This window comes from Macaca nemestrina, chromosome 7 (genome assembly GCF_043159975.1).
Source record: "Macaca nemestrina isolate mMacNem1 chromosome 7, mMacNem.hap1, whole genome shotgun sequence".
Classification (NCBI taxonomy): Eukaryota; Metazoa; Chordata; class Mammalia; order Primates; family Cercopithecidae; genus Macaca; species Macaca nemestrina.
The window spans coordinates 176,892,654-176,918,833 of NC_092131.1; the positions used below are offsets into that span (position 1 = coordinate 176,892,654).

Consider the following 26,180-nt stretch of genomic DNA (forward strand, 5'->3'; position numbering starts at 1 on the left):
CAAGGCCTGTCGGTCTAGATTCTTCTTGGGTTCTCTGAAAACATATTCCTCTTTTCTGGGTATGAGGCAGGCCTCTCTCTGGAATGGAGGTCTGTTGACCAATAGTCAAACAAGGTAGGGCAGATAATTTCTTTATGGCCAGGTTTTACACAGACAGGGCAGAGCTAAGGATAGGTACATAATACTTTTTAGGGTTTATGGCTGGCTTTGTAGGAAAACAGGTTCTGGTTTCTGTGACCTGCCTTGGGGAAGAGGGATTCTTATTTCTATGGCAACCTCAGAGGAGAATGGGACTGAGAAGAGGTCAGGAGAAGGTCAGAGAAAAACTTTTCTTTTGGGGGCCTTCATTTTGGGGTATTGTTTTCTATCCCCAACAAAATAAATAAACAAAGTCATGGAAGCTTACAAGTCAGAAATTATGAAAATTTCATCCTCTTCAGAAATTCAAAACAATGCCTGTTTCAGAAATACTGCTAACTCCTATCATCAATGCACTGCTGTGATTTGCCATTTCAAACACGCCCCACGTGGCAATCCGCCTTCCCCTCAGGAGCAGCTGTAGCGATTTCCCACACGTGGCTGATGCACACTTTATCAATGTGTCCGTGAGAACAGCACACTGGCCACATTCAGATCGTACGTGTCCGTGAGAACAGCACACTGGCCACATTGAGATCGTATGTGTCCGTGAGAACAGCACACTGGCCACATTCAGAATAAGGCATGTTGTGCTCTTTGCATTTTGTTGATAATGATGCCCTCAGTTTTGTAATTGCTTGTTTACCTTGTTTGCGTAAAATCTTCCTCTGATTTTTGTGATAAAATTTTGCTGGCTTTATGCTTAGTCTGACTCTAAGAAATTTATCATTTTCTCCATTGGTAGAGTATGAAACTTTAAGCAAGAACTACCCAAGTGAGCAGTTTCCAGTTTCAAATTGTTCAAAATTCACTCATTTCCAGACTACAAAGACACACAGAACCCTCGAGTTCTGTTGTCCTGCCAGAGGTCCATTCATCTTGTATCTTCAGAAGTTTTGTTTGATTCTCTATTTGTTGCCATCTGTTCTGTGCCTTTTCATGGTGTGCATTTTGAATGCTATGGTAAAAATGGAAGCGAAAGATGCACTGGGTCTTTGGAAAAGAAAACTATAGTGATTAAAGGGAGGAGAGCTGGGCAGAAGAGAGACGATGAGGTCCTTTTGGACCGTGTGTGTATAAAATATGCTGAATGTTTGTGCCCTGTTACCAGAGTGTTCTCTTGATTCACAGTTCGTCACCTCCTTGCTGAGGCTGGACGTGGCTCTGAAGGGCCGCAGCACTTCTCTCTGGCAGTGTGTTTTGCATACCCACGGGTACGTGGAAGTGACTGAACGGCTTTCTGTAGAGCCACTGCCTGATTGAACATCTCCGTGAGCCTCGGCCTTCCCCAGGAGACCGTGGGGCTCATTGTACTTGTTTTACCAATCACAGAGCTCACCAAGAGGTTGTCCAGGTCCTGGGGGTGAGAGACATAAATTGAGCCTGCCCATCATGAACACACACTTTTTCTGAAGGGTGTTAGCATGGTCTAAGTGAAGTTTGTAAACCACTGATGTAGAAGAGGGAGTAGATGTACATTCTGGTCACAATAGCAACTAGAGTAAATGGGCAAATGGCTTGAGTGAAAGGGAAAAAAATGAGATTGAACAAGAAGAGCAACTGTGGAATTCTTCAGGTTATGACTGCCGTGTGCTTTGAGGCAGTGTGTTTGCATCCTGAGGTCACGTTGTGCATCCATCGTCACACTCGGGACTCTCTGCCTACCTTGTGTTTGCACCAGATTCATCACAAAGCATCAACTGCTGTGCTTCCCTCAACAAACACTGCTCCATGTATACCCACAGGCCCAACTCATTGCTCTAACCATGTCATCCTGACTCACTCAAATTTACCTCGACTCAGATTCTGTTTCTAGGTGAACCTACACATTGTGTGCATGTGTGTGTCTGTGTGTGTGTGTTCATGTGTGCACACGTGTGCACCCCAGGTCAGTTCTAGCAATAATCAAAGAACAGAAACCTATTTTCTCTCATTATTTTCCTAATTTCTACTTGATACCTCCTGGCCATAAATCCACCGACTAATGCTCTTATCCACTCACATTTTGTCACTATCAGCATATATATCCCGTGTGGCCACTGAAAAGGGTCTATCTTATGTCTGCTTAGGGCTGGAGGCTTGGAGTCACCACCCTAACACAGGATGACTGTTCCGGTTTAGTATTTTAGAGCTGAAATCCCCTCTCACGTTGGGTGTTATGTTTAGCTGCTGAATTGTGCTGACTTCTTCGGAGGGGCAGTTCACAACTTCATGAGATGGCACAGGGCAGTAAAGGCCTAAAGGGTTGAAGGGCCGACCTTGAATAAATATGTGTCCATGGAAGCTCTGTGGCTCCCAGCATGCAGGGCCGGAGGCATTGCACGCAGGCACCTGTGGGGAGGAGCAGTTTGTGGCAAGCAGACTTTCTACATGGGGAAGGACCAATGTTAGCTGCTCACAAGCACAGGCAGTAGGTTAATTGTCTGCAGAGGTTGTAGAATCAACACTCCCCAGGCTGTCTCTCATCAAACCCCAAAGTCCTTCGTTCTAGAGATTTGCCACCAGGGAGAGAAAAACGAGGTAGTTCTCTTACCCATGAACACCTTTGTTTGGTAGAGGCTCCACCAAGACTCTTGTTTTGGGGTAAGATTTGTATGAGATTTCTATCCTAATACAAATGGCTGGGGATGGCGCGATGGGGAAGGCGGTAATACTGACTTGTGGCTGCACAGAGCCACCATACTGAGGGCATCAGGCTGATGTTAGGCCTGGAAAACAGGTTTGAAGATTTCAATCTGAATGAATTTCTCACTCTATTTGTTCTATGCTATATGCAAAGCCGTCTGACTCTACACGTACATCCTGCCCATGTCTTTGTGGAAGCAGGTGTTTCTCTTTCTCCTGTATATCTATGGCAAATACTTACTCCTCCACTTAATACACACACTTTGAGTGGCTGCTGCATGCAAGCATTCCTGTAAGTGATGGTCGGAAAACAGCAGTGAACAAAAGATCCCAACGCTCAGAAGTGAGGAGTCTGGTCATGTTCAGATTATAAGGTCATAGCTAAGATGTTTCCGGGCTTTTTTTTATTCCTGTCAAACTCTACCAGATACTTAGTGATCTTTCTCATCCAGTTCTGTACACGAGAAATCATTGTGAATTCTTCAAACTACCAAACACCACTGTAACCTAGCATATACTATAATATAATTTCTACTGTAATATGCTATATTGTATATAATACAATAATATCATATGGATGTGACTGAAAACAAAATGCAACCCCACTGCAGGTTAGTAGTAAGTAGAAAGCATCCAAGGTGATTGTAGACCCGGATGTTAGAGTGGTGTGCTGGAGCCAGGGAAGGTGCAGATTCCAGGACATCAATTTCATATCGGCTCTGGGGATAACAGTGCCTGGTGGAAGGCACTGTCTGCAGTTTCTCCAGCTGAGTTTTAGGCCATGTGTTCTATGCTGAAATGCAGGCAGGTGCCTGGGAAGCAGGGGTGGCTGGACTAGGTAATTCACTCTCACTCACTCGTCATGTGAGGTTGTTATCCGAATGTGTGCAGTATTTATTCAAAATTACAGGTGATAAAATGCCACGGACCTAAGAAATTACTCTCAAATGCTAAAGACTTTGGCAGCTGCATCCATGGATTGTCCAGGTTTGGCTGGGCTGTATGATTTTTGTAAATGATGTTTAAGAGCATGTAGCAGGAAATCAAGCCAACTGTGTTTGAATGTGAACCTGCCATGTGAAAGCAGTGACTTTAGAATTGGACACCCCTGGGCTTCTGTTCCTGTTCTATGAAATGGAGGTAATGATTCTCTGTGCCCAGTGTGGTCCTGAGAGTTGAATGAGATGACAGGAGGGGGTGCTTAGCTGAGAGGCTGATGCATAGAAAAGCACTCCCCACAGGGCCGCCAAGCAAAGAGATTTGTGCTGAAGTCAAGTGCTCCATTGGATGTGCTGTACCCTCGCTGCATTTGCAGCTGCTGGGAATCGAAAAGGGCTTCTGCTGGGGGCCAGGCGGTGTGGAGGCTCAATGACCTAATGAACAGGATGTCCATTTGGCCGAGATGAGCTGCTCCTGGTGCAGGCCACTAATGGGAAACCAATGTTTACCGGAAACCTGCAAAATCATCCTTTGATAGCTGAGGATGTTGTCTGAGGGTGAGATCAAGCCAAATAGAGCGAAAACAATAGCAAGAACATAAAACTTCCACTTTTATGAATCATTTTTAGCTTTCAACGAAGAGTGATCAATTCATCTTAGCAAGAAGAGCCTTAGGTGGTTGTTTTCTTTAAATCCTTGATGTCTAATTTGTGAAATATTATTTTACAGATGGCTTTTTTTTTCAATATTTTTTCCTATGAACAGGCAGTGAAATAATCAGCCAGAGTTTAGTGGGTGACAAACATGCTTTATTTTCTTTCTAATGTGTATCTGATCATGTTGTTGTATATCTGAATACAATATAAAAAAGCTATCTTACTCTCCCTGGGTCACAGAACAACTGGAAAGGAGAAAATAAAGCATTAGGCTTGGCTTTGCAGCTTATGTTTAGCTCCTGGCCATGAGCTGATGGCAGTGAAAAAGGAGGGAAGGAGTGACGGAGTAGCCTGCCTGAGGTTGCACAGCTGTGTCAGGAGCTGATTGAAAGCCGGGCAGCCTGGATCCAGACTCCATGATTTCATCCACCACACTGCACATTTAATTAACAAAAGTATTATTGTGAAGGGGGTGAAGAGGTGATTGAAATAGCACTGGACCTTAAAAAACTGTTGAAGGCTGTTTTATTTGCCTATTGAAGCATGCATTATATTCTTCTTTGAATTATTTAAAAAAACAAACATTGGAGTTCCAGAAGTAATGCACAAATATACAGTTCCAATTAAAAATAAGTATAAAGAGCAGAGAGGTTCTATTATGCAAGAGGAATTTTTCCCTCTGTTACTCATCCACATAATCTTGTTCCTTTCCTTTCAGGCAAGCTCTGTTAACAATTTTAAGTATATTAATCAGACAAATGTAATATATATTTAATCTATGTGTTTTAAATGCATATGTTTGCACATATTACTCTAAGATGTTCTCTGAGGGATTTTCCTATGCATGATTATTCATCACCTCACATTTATTCATCACTAACTCTATGCCAGGCACTTTCCCTGTACCATTCTGAGTAATTAACTCTTACCTGGGGACTACTGTAACAAAAGACATTCACAAGAGAAAAACAAACAGGAGTTTATTAACATGCGTATTTCATAGACACATGGGAGATAGCCAGGGAGCGAGTCATTGTCACTGAGGTGGCTTAGAACTCCAGCTTATATAACATCTTCACAATGAACAATAAAGTTTTAGAGAAGTGACAAGACAAAGATAAAGGACCTTGAATTGTTAGGGAATGAAAACAAATGGGAAACTAATGATAGATCAAGGCTGGTAAGGTTTGTCGTGCACATTCCTCTGCTGCGGTCTCCAGGCTGAGAAGGATATCTAGTTGTTTTCAGTGGTTACCCTTTTCTCTCCCTGACAGAAAGGGGAACAGGGACATTTCTGAACATTTACATCCTGTTTTCAGGCAAAGAGGGCGAGGGCAGAGAGTTTTTCTCTGGCCTCTGTATCTGGATTCTCCTCGATTGCCTTCAGTTCAGAGTAATCTTTATGCCAAAACAGCTTATTCTGCACTGGCAACTGAAAATATAGGTATGGTCATTGGTCTCATGAAGCTTATGCTCTGGTGGAGGAGGCAGAATTTTTAGTTTAAAGAAAGCAGCAAACACAAATAATGAAAGAAATTGTATAAAATTGTTGTTGTTAATAAATTTGAAATGTTTGGTAAAATTCTCCAGTGAAACCATCTGAGTTCAAACACTTATTTTGAGGAAGCTTTTAAATTATGGATCCAATTTATTTAATGGTTAGAGGACCATACAGGTTGTGTTTAATGTAGTTTGAATTTTGGCAGTTTGTGGATTTTGAAGAATTGGTCCACTTCTTTTTAATTGGCAAATTTCTGAGTGTAATATTTTTTATGGTCTCTACCATTATCCTTTTAATGGCTGCAAGAGGTGTAGCAAGATCCTCTGTTTCACTCCTGATATTTGGCGATTTGTGTCTTATTTTTTTTCCTTTGTCATTCTTGTTCAATGTTTACTGTTTGCATTGACTTGAAGAACCAGCATTTTGTTTATTTGATTTTTCCTCTATTGTTTTCTGTTTTCAGTTTCATTAATTTTTGTTCTTATTTTCGTTATTTCCTTCCTTTTGCTGACTTTAGGTTTATTTTGCTTTTCTTTTTCGTGTTGCTTGACATAATAATTTAAATTATTGATTTGAGACCTTTCCTCTTTCCTAATGTAAGCCTTTGCAGCTATGAATTTGTCTCTCAACAATGCTTTAGCTGCATCCCACATATTTTGATATGTTATGTATTCACTTTCATTCAGTTCTGTGTACTTTTAAAATTTTTCCTTTGACATACGTTCTTCACCCATAGATTATTTTGAAGTGTGTTATTTAATTTTCATGTGTTTGGATACTTCCCTTTTGTCTTTCTCTTTTTTATTTCTCTTTTGACTTGTTGTGGTCAAAGAACATACTTCCTTCGTGTGTTTTCAATTATTTTAAAATTCTTGAGATTTATTTTATGCTGCAGGATATGGAATATCTTGGTAAATATTTTACATATGTTGGGAGAAAATGTGGATTCCAATGTTATTGGGTAGAGTTTTCTGTATATGTCAATTAGATTCTGTTGGTGGATTGAGTTGGTCAGATTAATGTTCTTGATAATTTTCTGTCTAATGGTTCTATCAGTTGTTTAAGTAAGGTTTTGATGTTCTCAATGATAGCTATAAATTTGTATCTTTCTTCTTCAGGCCTATTAGTTTTTGCTTCATGTATTTTGATGCTTTTGTTTGGTACATACGTATTTGAGATTGTTATGTCTTCCTAGTGGAACAGTCTTTTTATCATTATTTAATGTCCTTTTGTGTCACTAGTAATTTTTTTCTCTGAAGTCTACTTCATGAAATATTAATATAGACACTACTGCTTTTTCTTAAAATTAATTTTATTTATTTTTTCATACTTTTACTTTCAACCTACCTACCCTGTGAAGATTGTGAAGATTCTGTGCTGTTGAATTTGATGTGAATTTCTTATAAACAATATGCAGTTGCATCAAGATTTTTAAAAGGTGTGTCTTTTAAATGTATTTAAATCTTTTTTTTTTTTTCAAATTTTATTGTAGAATCAGGATACATGTGCAGGTTGGTAACAAAGGTATATGGTGTCATGCTGGGTTGGAGTATGAATGAATCTGTCACCCAGGTAGTGAGCACAGTACCCAATAGGTAGCTTTCAGCTCTTGGCCCGCTCCCTCTCTCCTCTAGTAGTCCCCACAGTCTGTTGACCCCATCTGTACGTCCATGTGTCCTCTTACTTACATGTAAGAACATGTGGTATTTGATTTTCTGTTTCTGCCTTAGGTCACTTAGGATAATGATCTCCAGCTGCATCCATGTTGTTTAAGGGACACGACTTCATTATTTTTTATGGTTGCATATTATTATATGGTATATATGTACCACATTTTCTTTATCCGATCTAGGTGTTGATGGATACGTAAGTTGACTCCCTGTCATTGCTATTGTGAATAGTGCTGCGATAAACATATGGGTGCATCATATGTCTTTTTCGTAGAATGATTTATTTTCCTTTGGGTATATATCCCGTAATGGGATTGCTGGGTATAATGGTAGTTCTGTTTTTAGTCCTTTGAGAAATCTCTAAACTGCCCTTCACAGTGGCTGAATTAACATTTTCACCAACAGTGTTCCCTTTTCTCTCCAGCCTTGCTAACATCTGTTATTTTTTGACTTTTTAACAAAAGTCATTCTGATTGGTATAAGATAGTATCTCATTGTGGTTTTGATTTGCATTTCTTTGATTACTAGCGATGCTGAGCATTTTTTCACATGTTGTCTTCTTTTAAGAAGTGTCTGTTCTTAACCTTTGCCCATTTTTTCATGGGGTTATTTGTTTTTTGCTTGTTGATTTGTTTAAGTTACTTATAGATTCTGGATATCAAGCCTTTGTCAGATGTATAGTTTGTGAATGTTTTCTCCCATTCCGTAGGTTGTCTGTTTACTCTTTGAAACTATCAAGAGAAACTTGATAGTTTCTCTTGCTATGCAGAAGGTCTTTAATTAGGTTTCACTTGTCAATTTTATTTTGTTGTTGCAGTTGCTTTTCAGGACTAAGCCATTCAATTCTTTGCCTTGGCTAATATTGAGAAGGGCATTTCCTAGGTTTTCCTGTTGGATTTTTATAGTTTGAGGTCTTATATTTAAGTCTTTAATCCATCTTGAGTTGATTTTTATATATGGTGATAAATAGGGGTCCAGTTTCAGTCTGCTGCATGTGGCTGGCTGACCAGTTATCCCAGCATTATTTATTGAATAGAGAGTCCTTTTTCCATTGCTTGTTATTGTTGGCTTTGTCGAAGATTAAATGGTTGTAGGTGAGAAAACAACACCTAGTTTTCTGTTCTGTAGGTCTATGAGTCTGTTTTCATACCAGTACCATGCATTTTGGTTACTGTAGCCTTGTAATATAGTTTAAAGTTGGGTGATGTGATTTTTGCTTAGGATTGCTTTGACTGTTTAGGCTCTTTTTTGATTCCATATGAATTTTAGAATTATTTATTTAATTCTGTGGAGAAAATGGCATTGGTAGTTTGATAGGAATAGTGTTGAATCTGTAAATCGCTTTGAGCAATATGGCCGTTTTAATGATACTGATTTTTCCTTTGTCCATTTGTTTGTGTCATCTTTGATTTCTTTCATCAGTGTTTTGTTGTTCTCCTTATAAAGCTCTATTCCCTCCCTAGTTAGCTATTTTCCTACATATTTTATTCTTTTTGTGGCTACTGTAAATGGGATTGTGATATTGATTTGGCTCTCAGCTTTGATGTTATTTAAGCCATTTACATTTAAGGTAATTATTAGTATATTAGGAGATACTAGCATTCTAGTTTCCATTATAATATTTATTTTCTCTGTCTCTCATTCCTATGTTTCTTTTTACTTGTTTTCACATGGATTACTTGAATAGTTTTTAGAATTTAATCTTAATTTATTTATAATGTTTTTCAATATCTTGTTTTGTATGATTTTCTTAATGGTTACTGTAAGAATAAATACATACGTAATTAACTTATAACAGTCTCAATGTTTTACCACATTGAGTAATGTATGGAAACTTTACTTTCATTCAGTTCCCTAGTCTCTCCTTGCCTTTTGAATATAATTATCTTAGGTATTTCCTATATATACATTGAGCACAACATCAGATGGTGTTATGATTCAACCATCAAATACTGTTTAAGAAACTCATGAAAAGATGGATTGTCAATTATATTTTTATTCTTACTCTTACATATTTCCATACTCCTCTTTCTTTTCTGAAGTTCCAGACTTTCCTTTGTTGTCATGTCCTTTCAATTTAGAGAACTTCCTTTAACAACTCCTTAAGGGATATTTCCTAGGCACAAATTTGCTTGATAGTTCTTTAGCTGAGAGTGTTTTTATTTGTCCTTCATTTCTAGAGGTATTTCTACTGAATGTAGAATTCATAGTTGACAGCTCTTTACTTTCAGCACTTGAAATACATTGTCCAATTTCCTTCTAGCATTCATGGTTTTAGATGAGAAGTGTGTTATCATTTGCATTTTTAAAAACTATATGCAATGTGTTATTTGTCTCTGGCTGTTTTTAAGATTTGTTACCTTATTTTTTATGATGATATTTCTGGGTATGGATTTTGTTGGGTTTATTTTACTCGAGGTTTGTTTAGCCTCTTGAATCTGTAGGCTTACATCTTTGACCAAGTTTCAGAAGTTTTCAGCCATTATTTCTTCCAGTACTTTCAATAGTGTTTCAATCCTGTCTCTCTCTTCTCCTTCCAAGATTCTGATAGTGTAAAAATTGACTCTCTTGAAATTGTCATATTAGTTCCCTGAGAATGTTTGTTTGTTTATTTATTTATTTTAGAATCTACTTTCTTTTTGTGGTTTAGATTAGGTAAAATAATTTTAATCTGTCCTCAATTATATACAGTCTGTCTTGTGGCATCCTCACTATTAAGCTCATTCAGTGAGTTTTTAAAAATTGTGTTTACCATATTTTACTACAATTTTCATTTAGTTATTTTCTGAGCTTTTTCTTCTTTTAGGAATTTCTTTCAAGAGGATGAATAACTGCTTGTTGAAGCATTTTCATGACAACTGCTTTAAAATCCTTGTCCAACAATTTCAGCATCTGTATCATCTTGATGTTGGCATCTGTCGATCTTCTTTTCCATACATCTTGTGACTTTCTGGTTCTGAACATGATGAGTAATTTGTTTTTTCTTTCTCTTTCCCTCCCTCCCTCCTTTCCTCCCTCCCTCTCTCTCTTTCTCTCTTTCTCTCTCTTTCTCTTTCTCTTTCCCTCTCTCTCTCTCTGTCTCTGTCTCCCTTTCTTCCTTGTCTTCTCATCTTGTCTCACCTCACCTCACTCTGTCACCAGGCTGGAGTGCACTGGTGCAGTCTCAGCTCATTGCAACCTTTGCCTCCCAGGTTCTTCTGATTCTCCTGCCTCGGCGTCCTGAGTATCTGGGACTACAGGCATGCACCACCACGCCCAGCTAATTTTGTATTTTTAGTAGAGACAGGTTTTCACCATGTTGGCCAGGATGGTCTCTATCTGTTGACCTCATGATCTGCCCACTTGGCCTCCCAAATAGCTGGGATTACAGACGTGAGCCACCGTGCCTGGCCATGTTTTTTTGTTTGTTTTTCTTTCTTTTTTTTTTCTGAGACAGAGTCTCACACTATTCTCCAGGCTGCAGTGTGGTGGCGTGATCTCAGCTCACAGCAACCTCCACCTCCCAGGTTAAAGTGATTCTCCTGCCTCAGCCACCTGTGTTGCTGGAATTACAGGTGCCCACCACTGTGCCTGGCTAATTTTTGTATTTTTAGTAGAGATGGGGTTTCACTGTTTTGGCCAGGCTGGTCTCAAACTCCGGGGCCTCTTGTGATCTGCCCATCTCAGCCTCCCAGGGTCCTGGGATTACGGCCATCAGCCGCCGCACCCAGCCAGCATGATGAGTAATTTTCTATTGTAGACTGAAGGTTTGGATATTACATTGTGAGACTCTGGTTCTGTGTATTCTTTTTTCACAGGCATCTCCCTGTGGAGGTGTAGTTGGAAGGCCACATGACGCTGAATGCTCAGCGTCCCTTCAGTCCCATGGACACCAGCCTTGCAAGAGTGGAGCAGCAACCTGATGTCTCACTGCAGATGGGGGCAGTGGCATTTCAGCTCCATCCTAGCCCTGCTAATACATTCCTGACATTCCTGGTCACTTCTTTTGTCTGATTTCTTCCTCTTATAAATAACACCCTCTTCCTTATACCACTGTTAGGCATCCTTTATGTTTGAGTGTCACCAAGACCTTGCTCCCCTGCTCCCCTCAGCCCTCCATCACCAAGACCTTGCTCCCCTTCTCCCCTCAGCCCTCCATCACCAAGACCTTGCTCCCTGCTCCCCTCAGCCTCCCAGAGCCCTCCTGCTCCTGCTCTTTCTCTCCAGGCCCTGGCCCAACTTGCTGTCTGCTCAAACTGTGCACACTGTGAGCTGCTGGGAGCTCTCTCAGGGCTCAGCCTTGCCATTTCTTTGCTTAAAATGCCAGAGTGTCTTCCTATTGCCTATCAAATTATGTATAACCTCCTTCCTAGGGAATTAAGGGCTCTTGTTTCTAAAATATGCTCTAAACTGCCTCTCTGCCTTTTCTCTTTTAAAGTGAAAACCTCACAGATCAGTATATTTATAGGAAGACCTTATTATGTAATTTAATAATAATTCCTACTTGGATCCTCTGTGGCAGGTACTGTGTTATGTCCTAACAGACATCATTTAATTAATCTTCATAATAATCCAATGAAATAACAGACACAAAGAAGTTAAGACTTCGGGCTCTGCGGTTGTCAGCCCTCGGTGCAAATCCCGTCTGGACTGTAGCTCTTCCTCCTAAATATAGGCAGTAGCCTCAGGATTGTTGTGAAGCCTAAAGAAGGTAATGTGTAAGAGCTTCCAGCATGAGGTGCTGTGCACAGTGAGCATTCAGTGGTAATGTGGTTGCTGCTGTTGCCAATGTTTAGCGTTATTGCCGTGCTTTAGAGTGAGGCCCAGTGAGGTGAAGCAAGTAGCCCAAGAACACACAGCTATGAAGTAATAAAAGGCGGATGTCACACTCTGCAGCGTTAAAAGCACAGCGTGTGAAAAGGAATGGATGGGACCATCCTTCACGTTCCTCCCAGGTATCTACAGACAGGCCCTGATTTATGCTGGTTTGAATTGTGATTTTTTTAATTTAATCTTGGGTTTATTGGTGTATTAAATGCATTTTGGATTCCTGATACTTTGGACTTATGATGGATTTATTGGGATGTATCTCCATCAGAAGTCAAGGAGCATCTGTACTTATATGAAAACTCTAGACCAAAGACTGAAACACACTTTTCATTTAAAATTCAATGTTAGCTATCCGCTTCTGCCCCAAGCAGCTTTCACGATGCAACTTGCCTTTTTGATCCATTATGTGAGCAAGAAGTTTGTGTTCACAGAAGGGCTTTTTGAGAATACTAATGGCGCTCTCCATCACAACTTAAGCAGCCACTCTATTTCCTTTAATATCATCAGTGCCATGTGAATGAGAGAGCCACTGCATGAGCCCTGGAGGCAGTGACCTTCAGGGTTGATGTGCTTAGGATTGAGGTGATGTTGAGCGGTGCATTTAGAAGTAAACATCACACTTGCATTTTTTTTTTTTTTTTTTTTGTAAACTGTCTCAAAAGAAAGAATTAAGGATAAATATTGCTTGGCACAGTTTTAGAAGGAATGGTACCAGCTCCTGTTTGTACCTCTGGTAGAATTCGGCTGTGAATCTGTCTAGTCCTGGGCTTTTTTTTGATTTGTGTAATTACTGCCTCAATTTCAGAACTTGTTATTGGTCTATTCAGGGATTCAGCTTCTTCCTGGTTTAGTCTTAGGACTTTAGTGTATGTGTCCAGGAATTTATCCATTTCTTCTAGGTTTTCTAGTTTATTTGTGTAGAAGTGTTTATAGTATTCTCTGATGGTAGTTTGTATTTCTGTGGGATTAGTGATATCCCCTTTATTATTTTTCTTGTGTCTATTTGATTCTTCTCTCTTTTAATCTTTGTTAGTCTGGCTAGCGGTCTATCTATTTTGTCAGTCTTTTCAAAAAGCCAGCTCCTAGGTATAGGACATAGGCATGGGCAAAGACTTCATGACTAAAACACCAAAAGCAATGGCAACAAAAGCCAACATTGACAAATGGGATCTAATTAAACTAAAGAGCTTTTGCACAGCAAAAGAAACTATCATTAGAGTGAACAGGCAATCTACAGAATGGGAGAAAAATTTTGCAATCTATCCATCGGACAAAGGGCTAATATCCAGAATCTACAAGGAATTTAAACAAATTTACAAGAAAAAAACAACCCCATCAAAAAGTGGGCAAAGGATATGAACTGACATTTATCAAAAGAAGACATTTATGCAGCCAAAAAACATATGAAAAAAGATCATCATCACTGGTCGTTAGAGAAATGCAAATCCAAACCACAATGAGATGCCATCTCATGCCAGTTAGAATGGTGATCATTCAAAAGTCAGGAAACAACAGATGCTGGAGAGGATGTGGAGAAATAGGAACGCTTTGACACTGTTGGTGGCAGTGTAAATTAGTTCAACCATTGTGGTGATGTGTGGTGATTCCTCAAGGATCTAGAAGCAGAAATACCATTTGACCCAGCAATCCCATTACTGGGTATATACCCAAAGTATTATAAATCGTTCTGCTATAAAGATACATGCACACGTGTGTTTATTGCAGCACTATTCACAATAGCAAAGACTTGGAACCAATCCGAATGCCCATCAATGATAGACTGGATAAATAAAATGTGGCACATATATACCATGGAATACTGTGCAGCCATAGAAAGAATGAGTTTATGTCCTTTGCAGGGACATGGATGAAGCTGGAAACCAACATTCTTAGCAGACTAACACAGGAACAGAAAACTAAACATCACATGTTCTCACTCATGAGTGGGAGTTGAACAATGAGAACCCATGGGCACAGAGAGGGGGATATCACACACTGGGGCCTTTTGGGGGTTGGGGGACAAGGGGAGGATAGCTTAAGAGAAATACCTGATGTAGGTGATGGATTGGTGGATGCAGCAAACCACCATAGCATATATATACCTGTGTAACAAACCTGCACGTTCTGTACACGTATCCCAGAACTTAAGTATTTAAAAAGAAAAGAATTAAAGATAAATAGAGCCAAAGGTTACTGGAACAAAGGAACCACATGTTGACAGATTGCTTGGTTTTTTATTGTGGTGTTAGGAGAGCCATTATATGAGTCTGGTCCTGGAAGTGATGTACTCTTCTTTTAAATGAATTTGTTCCTTACTGCAACAAAGCAAGATTTCCCAGAATATTTCTCAATGTTAGGATTAACTTGATTCCCATTTGATGGAATGCGAGTGGAAGAGAATGTGTTCCCCAGTGGGAGGGTGAGGACTCTCGCCCAGAGTGAAATAGCCACTGGAGTAGTTTGGATATTGGTCCCTTCCAAATCTCAAGCTGAACGTGATCCCCAGGGGCCTCGCGGGGGGTGTTTGGGTCATGGAGGTGGATCCCTCATGAAGGGCTTGGTGTCCTCCCAGTGGTAATTGGTGAATTCTTGTTCTATGAGTTTACGAGAGCCTGGCGTCTGTCTTGCTCCCTCTCTCGCCAGGTGATGTGCCTGCTCCCCCTTCCTTTCCACCATGAGTAAAAGCTTCCCAAGGCCTCACCAGAAGCTAAGCAGATGCCAGACAGATGCCAAGCAGAAGCCAATGCCTTGTAGAACCATAAACCAAATAAACCTTTTTTTCATATTAATTACCCAGGCTCAGATATTTCTTTATAGCAATGCAAAATAGACTAAGAAACTTACCCTTTAAAGTTTTTTGTCTGGTTTGTATTTTGTTTTGTCTTTTCTTTTTTCCTTCTTCCTTCCTCCCTCCCTCCCTCCTTCCTTCCTTCCCTCTTTCCCTTCACCCATTTCTCTTCCCTTCGTCCTTCTCTCTTTCCCTTCGTCCTTCTCTCTTTCCCTTCATCCTTCTATCTTTCCCTTCCTCCTTCTGTTTCCCTTCATCCTTCTCTCTCTCCCTTCCTTCCTCCCTCTATTCCTCTCTTCCTGGATTTCTCCTTTCCTTCCTCCCTTACGTTCTCCCTCCCTTCCTCCTTCCTTCTTTCCTTCCTTTCTTTCCAGAATCCTAAAGCTTTGCCTCTGCCTCTGCCAAACAAAAAGTAAAACAAAGCAACAAGTGGGATTAATGTTTACCCGCTGCTCTGTGGCCACTAAAATAAGTTGCAGTGGGTATAGAACAGTAATGTTTGTTGACTGACATTGCCTATGTGCGGTTACTGACCTGTGAACTTTAAATTTAGTTTACGTGGGGGCAGGCATGGCTGTCACACTCACCCTAAATCTTCTGGCTATAACAGAGGTGGAATTCCATGAGCCCTATTAGAAACACTGCCTTCTCATTCTTCACTCTTAAAATACATGCTTCCTTTTGGGAGTTTTACATGAAGTAAAATGAAAATATCATCTATGTATTTCCAGGGTGGGCCTTTGAATCAAGAATGCAGGCTGTTCCTGCCCTGTGTTAGGTGCTGTGTGCAACCTCGCCTCTCCAGGTGCCCCAGACACATTACTGAATACAGCAGGGACAGACCCCTCCTTCGCAGAGCTCATTTTCTGGCACAGGCAAAGTTTACCCTTTTCACCTCTTAGAGGAGGAGGTTGGCAAAGTTTTTCTGTAAAGGGCCAGATAATAAATCCTTGAGATGTGTGGAGCAGTGGGTTTCCATGGCACCTACAGCGGCCAGCAGTGAAAGCAGCTGTAGCTTATGTGCAATGATGGGCATGGTGACGTCCCAATAACATTTCACTCACAAAAGCTGGCCTCAGGGTGAACTCAAGCCCAGGTGTGCTACCTGTAGGTTATAGTCTTCACTCCTGACAGAAGTCCTTATTTAAGGCCTCTAGATTTTCTTCACTATAAATGTTTTATTGAGGCTGCCTACCCTCCCGACTGCTTTGAGCTGTCTCCAGCTTTTTAGCTCATCCATACTTCATGAGACACAAAGAACAGCACGTCTGCATTCTGTGTACAGATACTCAGCCTTCTCCATGCCCTGCCTCTGAAATAGTCTCCATTAATCTGAACGAATGTAGAGTGGGGGAAAGAAATAGAGCAGAATATTTGTGTTTAGCCCTTGTCTGCTTGGCTAACGGTGTCTGCTTTGATTTCTCAAGAAGACTTTAAAAAGAAACCATTCTCTGTTGAGCACCTGTTGAGTTCTGGGAGTGTGCTGAGTCCTCGGAATACACAGCTGCAGGACACAGCTTCCTAACCCTCAAGTATGGACAGGTCAGGGAGCGAGTTAGACAAGCAGATACTCAGCAGAGGTGAACACAGGGAGGTTGGCGGACAGAGCTCAACATCCAATGCCAGTGGGGCAAGGGGAGTGAGGGGAGGTGTGTGTGAGAGAGAGAACCACAGAGAGAGGGAGAAGAGAGAAGAAGAGGAGAGAGAGGAGAGAGAAGAGAGAGGGAGAAAGAGAAGGAAAAGTAGGATGAGGAGGAAAACAGAGGGAAATAAAGGAGGAGAAAGTGAGAGGGAGGGAGGAGGGAGTGTGCGCTGAGGAGAAGCAGCGGAGATTTCCATTAAGGGGCTGTAACACTTTCATCTTGAGAGCTGGATTAGTCCAGAGAGGAGGCGCTGTTACGTGGCATCCCTGTAGGGTGTGTAGGACCTGGCTTCAGCCAAGCCACGTGGGGTTTAGGTCACAGAGGATGTGGGTCTCTGGTCTTTTATCCTTTTATTCCCCTTTTAGTGCTGTTTAGAGTTGGAATAATAATGAACTTATAATTCTAAATAATTGTAGATATAAAAGTAAGTAATTTAGATACAGATAAAAATGTGATATTATGTGTTAAAATGATACAGAATATATCAAATTAAATTGAATGGCAGAGAGTAAACATGAAGTTAAAAGTAGCAATTTGCACATCAGGAAACAGAAAATCTAAGAGCTGAATTCTGTAAAATAGACAAGTTTGTTGTAAGTTTAATTCATTAAAAGAGCAAAAATGTAAACACAAATATACATGAATACCATCATACAAGTATATTCAGCATCATTTCATTGGCAGTTTTCATTTTGCTATCACCTTTTTACTTCCTTTCCCCATCTCCTCTCTGCTTCCATCTTCTAACTTTCTTTTCTCCAAGAGGACCAATGGAAGTAACCCAGTGTATACCCTTTCATACATTTCTCTATAATCATATAATCCTACACAAAGACGTATACCCATATATATTTTTTGTTTCCTTTTTATAAGGTTAGATTCTTATTAAAGATATTTTTCTATACATTCATTTTATTTTGTTTCACTTAGCAATACATCTTGGTCAATCCTTCAGGTCAAAAGACACAGAAATCATTCATTCTTTGTAACGGCTACCCACTTTCAGTTTTCCCCACTACCAGTAATGCTACATGAAACATCTTTGTTTGTATTATACTATGTGTCTCTGTCGAAGGTATTTACGGCATTTGCATTGCTGGCTGGAAGCACGTTTGTCAATTTGAATAGATTGGCAGGTTGCTTTCCAGGAGAGATGCGGTAATTCACATTCCCACCTGCTCTGTGTAAATGTGACCATTTCCCTACATCGGCACCAGCAGTTGGCATTCTTATTTTAAGATGTTCCAGTTTTATCAGTGAAAAACTGGTGTCTTCTTATTGCTTTATTTTGAATTTTTTGGCTTCTTAGGTTCAGCATTATTTCTTATGTTAATTGGTCATTTGAATTCATCTTCCATGAATTGCATATCATATTCTTACCCATATACCTCTTTTCTCTTTTATATGGTTTTATTATCGAGGAAATGCTCTTTGACTATTATGAATATTTACTCTTTATCTGTTATGTATTTTATGAAGTTATTTCCTCAGTCTCTCATTTCCTTTATGATCATACACAATTTTTAGTTTTTATGTGGTAAAATATGTTCATTTCCCTCTGTATGTTCGTTCCCTTCAAGACATATATCCTGTCTTGGCTAATAGGATATCCCTCTCCTAATGGTTACACAGTACTTCTACCTGGTTGTCTTCCACAGTATTTATTGTTCTAACTTTTTACCACTAAGTCTTTAATCTAAATGGAACTGTTTTACCTTTCCAACTTTTAGGTTCAGAGGGTACATGTGCAGGTTTGTTACGCAGGTAAATTGCATGTTACAGGGATTTGGTGTACAAATAATTTTGTCACCCAAGGAATCAGCATAGTACCCAACAGGTAGTTTTCCACTTCTCACCTTCCTCCCACCCTCCACCCTCAAGTAAGCCCCAGTGTCTATGGTTCCCTTCTTTGTGTCCATGTGTTCTCAATGTTTAGCTCCCAATTTTAAGCGATACCATGCAGTATTTAGTTTTCTGTTCCTGAGTTAACTCACTTAGGATAATGGCCCCCAGCTCCATCCATGTTGCTGCAAAGGACATGATTTCATAGCTGCCGGTATTCCATGATATGTACATACCACTTTTTCTTTATCCAGTCCACTGTTAAGCATCTAGGTTGATTCCATGTTTTTGGCATTGAGAGTAGTGCTGTGATGAACAAGCACATGCATGTATCTTTATGGTAGAATGATTTATTTCTCTTTGGGTCTATACCCAGTAATGGGATTGTTGAGTCAAATGATAGTCTGTTTTAAGTTATTTGAGAAATCTCCAGAAAGCTCTCTATAGTGCCTGAACTAATTTACATTTCCCAGTAGTATGTGTTCTCTTTTCCTTGCAACCTCATCAGCATCTGTTACTTTTTTGACTTTTTAATAACGGCCATTCTGACGGGTGTGACTTGGTATCTCATTGTGGTTTTGATTTGCATTTCCCTAACAAGTAGTGATATTGAGCATTTTTTCTATATGCTTGTTGGCTGCGTGCATGTCTTCTTTTGAGAGGTGTCTGTTCATATCCTTTGAATATTTTTTAATGGAGTTGTTTGTTTTTTTTTTCTTGTTGATTTGATTAAGTTCCTAATTAAGGAACTTAAGCTTCTGAAAGTTCGGCCTTTGTCAGGTGTATAGTTTGTGAATATTTTTTCCCATTGTGTAGGTTGTCTGTTTACTCTGTTGATAGTTTCTTTTGCTGTGCATAAACTCTTTAGTTTTGTTAAGTCTCACTTGTCCATTTTTGTTTTTGTCGCAATTGCTTTTCAAGTCTTTGTCATGAAGTCTTTGCCACGGTCCATACAGTGTTTCTTGGATTTTCTTCTAGAGTTTATATAGTTTTGGGTTTTACATTTAAGTCTTTAATCCATCTTGAGTTGATTTTTATATGTGATGAAACAAAGGGATCCAGTTTCAATCTTCTGCATGTGGCTAGCCAGTCATCCCAGCACCATTTGTTGAATAGAGAGTACTTTCCCTATTGCTTGGTATTGTCAGCTTTGTTGAAGATCAGATGGTTGTAGGTGTGCAGCTTTATTTCTGGGTTCTCTAACCTGTTGCATTGGTCTGTCCGTTTTTGTACCAGTACCACGCTGCTTCACTTAGAGTTATAGTATAGTTTGGAGTGGTAGTGTAATGCTTCCAGCTTTGTTCTTTTTGCTTAGGATTGCTTTGGCTATTCAGACTCTTTTTCAGTTCCAAATGAATTTTAGAATTGTTTTTTCTAATTCTGTGAAAAAAAGTGTTATTGGTAGTTTGATAGGAATGACATTGAATCTGTAAATTGCTTTGGGCAGTATGGCCATTTTAACAATATTGATTCTTCCCATCCATGAGCATAGAATGTTTTTTCATTTGTTTGTGTCATCTCTGATTTCTTTCACCAGTGTTTTATGATTCTCATCGTAGAGATCTTTCACCTCCCTATCCAGCTGTATTTCTGCATATGTCATTCTTTTTGTGGCCGTTGTGAATGAGATTGCACTCTTTATTTGGCTCTCAGCATGAGTGTTATTGGTGTGTAGAAATGCTACTGATTTTTTGTACATTGAGTTTTGTATCCTGAAACTTTGATTAAGTTGTTTATCAGATCTAGGAGTCTTTGGGCAGAAACGATGGCATTTTCTAGGTATAGAATCATATAGTCTGTGAAAATGATAGTTCAACTTTTTTTCTTCCTATTTGTGTGTCTTTTTTTTTCTATGCCTTTTATTTCTTTCTTTTGCCAGATTGCTCTCTCTGGCACTTCCAGTACTATGTTGAATAGCAGCGGTGAGAGAAGGCATCCTTGTCTTGTTCTGGTTTTCAAGAGGATTGCTTCCAGCTTTTACCCATTCGGTATGATTTTGGCTGTGGATTTGTCATAGATGGCTCTTATTATTTTGAGATATGTTCCTTCAATGCCTAGTTTGTTCAGGAGTTTTAACAAGAAGGGATGTTGAATTTTACAGAAGGTTTTTTTCTGTCTCTATTGAGATGATCATGTGCTTTTTTTTTTTTAGTTCTGTTTATGTGATGAATCACATTTATTGATTTGCATATGTTGAAGCAATGTTGCTTCCCAGGAATAAAGCATACTTGATTGTAGAGGATTCGCTTTTTGATGTGCTACTGGATTCGGTTTGCTAGTATTTTGTTGAAGATTTTTCATCTATGTTCATCAGGTGTATTGGCCTGAAGTGTTCTTTTTGTTGTTGTTGCTGTATCTCTGCCTGGTTTTGGTATCAGAATGATGCTGACCTCATAGAATGAGTTAGGGAGGAATTCTTCCTCCTTGATTTTTTTGGAATAATTTCCGTAGAGTTGGTACAAGCTATTCTTTACATATCTGGTAGAATTCAGCTCTGAATTCACTTGCACCAGGGCTTTTCCTGGTTGGTAGGGTTTTTTTGTTTTAATGACGGATTCAATTTGGGAACTTGTTATTGGTCAATTAGGTTTCAATTTCTTCCTGGTTCAATCTTGGGAGGCTGTATGTTTCCAGGAATGTATCCATTTCTTCTGGATTTCCTAGTTTGTGTACATAGAGGTGTTCATAACAGACTCTGAGGGTGTTTTTAATTTCTTTATGCTTGGTGGTAATGTCTCCTTTGTCATTTCTGATTGTGTGTTTTTGGATCTTCTCTTTTTAAAAATTAGTCTAGCTACTTGTCTGTCAATGTTGCTTATTCTTTCAAAGAACCACCTTTTATTTTTATCAATCTTTTGTAAGGTTTCTCTCACCTCCATTTCGTTCATTACAGCTCTGACTTTGGTTATTTCCTGTCTTGTGCTAGCTTTGGAATTGGTTTACTCTTGTTTTTCTAGTTCCTCTAGTGTGATGTTAGGTTGTTAATTTGAGATCTTTCTAACTTTTTGACGTGCACATTTAGCACTATCAACTTTCCTCTTAACAGTGCTTTAGCTGCGTCCCAGAGATGTGGCATGTTGTGTTTTTGTTTTCATTAGTTTCAAAGAATGTCTTGATTTCTGTCTTAATTTCCTTCTTTACCCAAAAGTCATTCTGGGGCAGATTATTTAATTTCCATCTAATTGTATGGTTTTGAGAGACTTTCTTGGTATTTATTTCTATTTTTATTGTGATGTGGTCTGAAAGTGTGGCTGGTATGATTTCGTTTTTTGGAATTTGTTGAGAATTGCTTTATGGGTTTAGCATATGGTAAATTTTAGAGTACGTGGCATGTGCATATGAGAAGAATGTATATTCTGTTATTGGCTGCAGTGTTCTGTACATGTCTTTTAGGTCCATTTGATCAAGTGTTGAATTTTTATCCCGAGTATCTTTGTTAGTATTCTGCCTTGATTATAGGTCTAATACTGTCAGATGGGGGTTGAATTAGTTCACTATTATTTTGTGCGATTATCTAAGTGATTTTGTCAGTCTCTACAGACTTGTTTTATGAGTCTGGGTGCTCCAGTTTTGGGTGCATATATATTTAGGATAGTTAAGTGTTTTTATTGAATGGAACCCTTTATTATTAGGTAATACCCTTCTTTATCCTTTTGATCATTGTTGGTTTAAAGTCTGTTTTGTCTGAAATAAGAGTAGCAACCTGTGTTCTTTTGTTGTTTTCTGCTTGTCTGATAGATGTTTCTTCATCCCTTTACTTCGAGCCTGTGGGGGTCACTGTATGTGAGAGGCCTCTGAAGTTGGCTTTTGCTTCTTTGTCAGAGACCCCACACTGTGCCTTTGGAGTGGCGTGTTGAGCCCATTTACGTTTAAGGTTAGTAACAATATGTGCAGATTTGAGCCTGTCATCATGTTGTTAGCTGGTGGTTATGTAGACTTGATTGTGTAGTTGCTTTATAGTGTCAGTGGTTTATCTCCTCCTTCTGTTCTTGGACTAGCAACCAAGAAACAAAGCACCTAGCATGAGTGCCTTGGGCTCACCAACACTGTAATTCAGGACAAAACCCTTGTAATTTTGCAAATGGTGGGGTTTTTAAATAGGCTGGACTTCAACACCTTGTTTTCTAAAAAGGAAAAATATAACCATGTCCAAGACCTAGCTTTTCTCACAAGTGAAGTAACTGAGATGGGTCCAAGGGAAATATTCCAAAGCAGTGGATTCTGAAGTCAAGCCTTCCAAAGATTCACATTTCGAAAGCTCTACGAATTTAGGAGAGTCCTCCAGGAAAATTTGTTGCCCACCGAAGGGCTTCTTTGTGTAGGTACCATTAATCCTAAGGAAATAATTAAAATACAGCCTCTAGTGGAAAATTCTATCCACTGACAACTGATGGATTGTCAGTGGACAAGCTTCAGATCTTATGATGCGACAGCAGTATCTCTGCACAGCACGTGGACGGCTGTGGGGGCATCGGGGGCACAGATGTGGTAAGAAGAGCAGCCTGTGTTTGCACAGCTCCTTTGCTAGTGCTCAGGGTGCTGAGGTATTCACTCAGGGGAGGATCCAAGGGCTTGGGAAGGGCAATCATGAGGGGCCCCTGTGCACATCCCAGGCCTTGCATTTCTGCAGACCTCCTGCCCTGAGCCACTGAGAATCATGCAGGCTATAGGAGTTCCCTCTCTGAGTCTCCACTTTAGGGAAAAGACATCGTAAGTTACAGAAACAGGACAACCAGGGATGCCCTCCTTAGCAAGCTTCATGTAGGGAAGTGGCCCAGGACTTGTTGCGACAGACCTGAGGGCAAGTGCCTTGTGATGCTGAGATCAAGGTACAATGTCATGGGATACCTTCAACCAGGGCCTCTCCCACTGAACCTCTTGAGCAAAGGTGGTAGGGGCACCCCAGGGTTTCACCTTCCGCTCCTTGGCTAGTTTGTCATCGAAATGGCAAAGCTGAGCCAGGAACCCATCACTGGGGCTGATCTCATAGTTCTGCCTTATGATACTCAGGAGGGACTTGATGTCCAACTTCTGACACATCATGAGGTACATGATAACTAGAGCTGGAGATGGCTGTAACTTCCCAGCACTGGACGAGCACCTGACCATTCTTTTGAGCCAAGGCCTGGTTAGTGAAGTCTGTAGCCCTTTCAAAGTAGGTGCTGAGGTTGAACTCCTGCACTTCTTTGGCCTTGATGCCCAGGTAGGTGATGCCATGGTCCTTGGAGAAGTTGGCATTGTTTATGTGCATGAAAGACCTGCCCTCAGTGGTGTTCAGGACATGAATAATGCCCAGTTTCTGAAGCTTGGGGATCTCCCGAGCCACAGATGTGTTGCCCATGTAAATCCTCAGGGTGACCTCATTGTAGGGCTGGCCTGGGAGGCTGTAGCAGCCACTGCTGTCTGAGAGCGGGTCATTGAGATGCTTCATGGAGCGTTTCGAAAGGGCCAGGCACGCTGAGCAGGAGCCAGCAAGGGGGAGTCTGGCAGGCCCTTTTGTCCTTTTTAATTCACTGAAGTTTTCCTGCCAAATAAACGAATGCCTGGCACATCACAGGAGATCAATGTGTGTGAAGTGAATGAATGAATGAGTGCTGCTAAGAGCCAGAAATTAATCTAGAGGTCAGTGGGAAGCCACAGACGCATTCTGTGCAAAGAGACTAATATAATCTGATCTGAATGTTTGGAGGACACTGCAGAGTAACCCTGGCCACACGTACAGTTCCACATCTGCATACAAAGACTGAAGAAAAAAGGAGACAGGAAACTCACCCCGGTTCAGAGCCATTGATGCCTGAGCCTGGCGGGCCTCGTTGCTGACGCTTCCTCCCCACATGCAAATGCAGACAGAGGCCAGCACGGCTGCTCAGAGCGCACACAGCTCACCGTGGCTGCAACGGAGATCCGTGTCTGGGAGGGACTTTGGACCATTTGTATCATTGTCCTGATGACTGGCCATCACTCACAGCACCCACGTGCTGTCCAAGACAGAATGGAGGGTCCTGTCGTCCAAAGAAGGAGTTCAGGCCTGCCAGGCCAAACAGAGCGGTTCTGAGCAGCGCGCAGATGAGGCCCCTTTCTGGGCAGTGGGAAGCAGTGTTCTTAAGCACTAGGAAATGCTCTTTCTCTTGCTTTTCTTCTTTCTTTTTCTTGTTTCTTTTCTTTTTTCTCTTTTCTTTTCTCCTTCCTTCCTTCCTTCCTTCCTTCCTTCCTCCCTCCCTCCCTCCCTCCCTCCCTCCCTCCCTCCCTCCCTCCCTCCCTCTCCTTCCTTTCCTTCCTTTCTCTCCTTTCTTTTTTTTTTTGAGACAGAGTCTCCCTCTGTTGCCCAGACTGGAGTGCTGTGATGCTATCTCGGCCCGGCCGATATTTCTTAACAGTTTTGGTCTACACAAGCAATGTAAGAGGAAGAAGCCTCTGAGGCCAGAAACCTGGGTCAGGGCTGCCCTTAAGATAAGGAATGGCCCCAGCACCCAGCAGGGGCACCACACATGAGCCTGTTCCCTTGGATGCTGGGCCATGCCCAGGTGGGCGGGCCTCCCCGGTCCTACACAGGGCAGCTGTCTCTGGAGGCCACCAGAGCAAGGCCACAGGAACCCTAGGAGGGGGAGTTTTCTGGTGACTGGGGCAGCTGTAAGAGAATGCCACAGACTGGGGGCTCAAACAGCACACATCTCCTGTTTCACAGTGCTGGAGGCAGGAAGTCCAAGATCTAGATGTCAGCCGGAGTGGTGTTTTCTGAGGCCTTTCTCCTTGGCCTGCAGACAGCCACCTTCCTGCTGTGTCCTCACACGCAGGTGCATCCCTGGCGTACCTCTGCATGTCCTGATCTCCTTCTCATAAGGACATCAGTTATATAGGGTCAGGGCCCACCCTGATGACCTCATTTAACCCAGATTACCTTTTTAAGGGCTTCACCTCCAAAGTCAGTCACTTTGGGGGGTTAGGATATCAACATATGAATTTGGGGGGACACAGTTTGGACCATAGCTATGGGGTGTTGAAGCAGGATGCTGAAAGTTTCCAAAGGAGGTGGCCTTCCTTTGAAGGGACCTCCAAGGCTCAGGTGAATGTGGACAGGTAGCCACCTCAGAGAAAAAGGCCCCCATTCCTCCTCAGCACCAAGAACACCTGTAACTCCTTTGGAACTTTTATCTCTGTATTTCAGATCACATGCACAGTCTCTGTTTTACAGACGCTAAAATAAGTGAGTTTAGATGAGTATTCATGAACACGTTTTCCCGCATGTGGGAGATTTTCTCCTTTTGACTCATGTAGTTTTCAAGGGCCCATCCTGCTATTGTCCTCCCGCCTTTGAGCTGCCTGCAGTGTGTGCATTCTCTGTCACACACGCACACCTGCGTGCACACACATATGCATGTGCACACACGTGCTCACATGACAACCCCAAATTGAAACACAATTGCACTTCCAGAGCATTGCCCACCCTGACGGACACCACGCCTGCTGCCCTGATAAATGGAGACCAGTGTGTATTCCCAGAGTGTATGCGGGCAGCAGAACGTGCACTCAGTGATGGTTTGTGGTGAATGTTTAAACACTGCCATTTTG

At 41.0% G+C, this 26,180-nt stretch overlaps 1 protein-coding gene and 1 pseudogene across 5 annotated transcripts in view; one reads left to right on the top strand and one right to left on the bottom strand.

Annotated features, from left to right (window-relative positions):
• LOC105497446 (gamma-aminobutyric acid type A receptor subunit gamma3) overlaps positions 1–26,180 on the top strand; it is a 560,409-nt gene that overhangs the window by 212,997 nt on the left and 321,232 nt on the right. The gene's annotated exons all lie outside the window — the stretch shown is intronic.
• Positions 23,436–24,180, bottom strand: LOC105497444 (dual specificity protein phosphatase 3 pseudogene; annotated as a pseudogene).